Source organism: Nerophis ophidion, linkage group LG24 (genome assembly GCF_033978795.1).
Source record: "Nerophis ophidion isolate RoL-2023_Sa linkage group LG24, RoL_Noph_v1.0, whole genome shotgun sequence".
In the NCBI taxonomy this organism is placed as follows: domain Eukaryota; kingdom Metazoa; phylum Chordata; class Actinopteri; order Syngnathiformes; family Syngnathidae; genus Nerophis; species Nerophis ophidion.
Genome location: NC_084634.1, coordinates 25804689 through 25807653, shown reverse-complemented (window position 1 = coordinate 25807653; position 2965 = coordinate 25804689). Strand labels below are relative to the sequence as shown.

At 40.2% G+C, this 2965-nt stretch overlaps 1 long non-coding RNA gene across 1 annotated transcript in view; it reads left to right on the top strand.

The window, feature by feature from the left end:
* The window catches only part of LOC133541937 (uncharacterized), a 6062-nt gene extending 4928 nt beyond the window's left edge, over nucleotides 1–1134 (top strand). The window contains exons 2-3 of the long non-coding RNA XR_009804013.1: nucleotides 455–693; nucleotides 763–1134. This is a non-coding gene — a long non-coding RNA (uncharacterized LOC133541937). The remainder of the gene's footprint in view (nucleotides 1–454; nucleotides 694–762) is intronic.
* Nucleotides 1135–2965: the final 1831 nt, after the last annotated feature.

The following is a 2965-nucleotide window of genomic DNA, read 5'->3' as shown; positions in this document are numbered from 1 at the left end:
AGTTAATACAGTAGGAAGGGGATTCATATGGCCCCGTTCATCGCGGTTTACCTGACACATGAAATGTGACAAATTAAGGTACTGAAGGCATCAGAACTATGAATGAACACAAGCTCGATGAGCTTCAAGAGGTAGTCAGTCACCTGAAATGGTTTCCACTTCACTATCCACTTTAACTGACAGAGGGCAGTAGAGATTCCACTATTTTATAGTGCGTTTTATGTCAAATCCAACTTTGACCACAGCATCAGTTGCTATGTAGAGGGGCGCTTTCTGTCATTTTTAGCATACCGCATTGCGAAATGAACCACCAAGGAATGGGGCCATATGAACTTTACATGTCACTCACGGATTATCGGAATGGGATGTATAAAAGCCTGATCGGAACATCCCAAGTACACATGTTGTCATAGCAAACGTGTCAGAGGCTGACTTCCTGTGTTGAACTTTGTAGTCAGTCCACTGGTCCAAAGCTGCCCCGAAGAGGAGGAGGTCCTCCAAATTTCAACCGGCAGTAGAAAAGGCAGCCGTTCCTCCCTCAGCCATCCCACACCACACCCTCCCAGTGGCATCACTCGTCCCGCGCGTCCCACCACCCCGCGCTTGTACTCCGCTGGAGGCAGTAAGCATCCACGGCCTCACAGTGCAGCAACACCAGCGGTTATATCACCAGGTGGTGGATGACAAACTGAGGTAAGTTTCAACTTTAGGTCAATATCACTTGTGTCCATTGATGTGATGGTGATATTGTTTCTGTCGTAGGTTCAAGAATGGCCAACCACGTCCGTACAGCCTTGATCTGGGACGTGTGATCAAGCAAAAGCTGTGGGAACATCAGTCAAGCCCCACCTTTTCTGAAACTGAGGATGAGAACGGAAGAGTGGAGGTCACTCCATCATACGGAGGTGGAGTCTTCCCTCCTCTGTATGATGTGGACGTTAGCCTGGAGCCCAAACCACCCAAGTTGAAAAACAACTACTTTGAGTAAATATGAAGGAAGGGGTAGAAGACCAGAAGAGGAGGTGGGGGTCACTTTAATTACCTTCCCCATCCCTTTAACCCCCACTCTGCCTCTTTTGACTCCTACCTTCATGTTTGTCCAAAGTATGCTACAACACACGACTTTGTGAACTGTATCTAATGTATTATTATTTTGTTAATTATATTTATATTGTATATATTTTTCTATGTATATATTTAATAATTTCTTGAATAAATTATATTTTGTTTTACAGTATTATTATTTTGTCAATTATATTTATATGGTATATATTTTGTCTATGTATATATTTAATAATTTCTTTGATAAAATATATTTTGTTTTACCACCAACAAATTCCCTTTTTTTGATGATTATTATTATTATTATTAATTATACTTATATCATATACATTATTTGTATGTAATATTTAATACAAACCGTGTTTCCATATGAGTTGGGAAATTGTGTTGGATGTAAATATAAACGGAATACAATAATTTGCAAATCATTTTCAACCTATATTCAGTTGAATATTCTACAAAGACAACATATTTGATGTTCAAACTGATAAAAAAAAATTTTTGTTGCAAATAATCATTAACTTTAGAATTTGATGCCAGCAACACATGACAAAGAAGTTGGGAAAGGTGGTAATAAATACTGATAAAGTTGAGGAATGCTCATCAAACACTTATTTGGAACATCCCACAGGTGTTAAAGCTAATTGGGAGCAGGTTGGTGCCATGATTGGTTAAAAAAACACCTTCCCCAAAAATTTTTTGTCTTTCACAAGAAAGGATGGGGCGAGGTACACCCCTTTGTCCACAACTGCGTGAGCAAATAGTCAAACAGTTAAGAACGTTTCCCAAAGTGCAATTGCAAGAAATTTATGGATTTCAACATCTACGGTCCATAATATCATCAAAAGGTTCAGAGAATGTGGAGAAATCACTCCACGTCAGCGGCATGGCCCGAAACCAACATCGAATGACCGTGACCATCGATCCCTCAGACGGGACTGTATCAAAAACCGCCATCAATTTCTAAAGGATATCACCACATGGGTTCATGAACACTTCAGAAAACCACTGTCACTAAATACAGTTCGTCGCTACATCTGTAAGTGCAAGTTAAAGCTCTACTATGCAAAGCGAAAGACATTTATCAACAACATCCAGAAATGCCACCGGCTTCTCTGAGCCCGAGATCATCTAAGCTGGACTGATGCAAAGTGGAAAAGTGTTCTGTGGTCTGACGAGTCCACATTTCAAATTGTTTTTGGAAATTAATTCGACATCGTGTCATCCGGACCAAAGGGGAAGCGAACCATCCAGACTCTTAATGACGCCAGCATCTGTGATGGTATAGGGGTGCATTAGTGCCCAAGGCATGGGTAACTTATACATCTGTGAAGGCACAATTAATGCTGAAAGGTACATACAGGTTTTGGAACAACATATGCTGCCATCCAAGCGCCGTCTTTTTCATGGACGCTCCTGCTTATTTCAGCAAGACAATGCCAAGCCAGATTCAGCACGTTACAACAGCGTTGCTTCGTAAAATAAGAGTGCGGGTACTTTCCTGGCCCGCCTGCAGTCCAGACCTGTCTCCCATCCAAAATGTGTGGCGCATTATGAAGCGTAAAATACGACAACGGAGACCCCAGACTGTTGAACGACTGAAACTCTCCATAAAACAAGAATATGAAAGAATTCCACTTTCAAAGCTTCAACAATTACTTTCCTCAGTTCCCAAACGTTTATTGAGTGTTGTTAAAAGAAAAGGTGATGTAACACAGTGGTTAACATGCCCTTTCCCATCTACTTTGGTACGTGTTGCAGCCATGAAATTATAAGTTAATTATTATTTGCACAAAAAAAATAAAGTTTATGTGTTTGAACATCAAATATCTTGTCTTTGTAGTGCATTAAATTGAATATGGGTTGAAAAGGATTTGCAAATCATTTTAATCCGTTTATATTT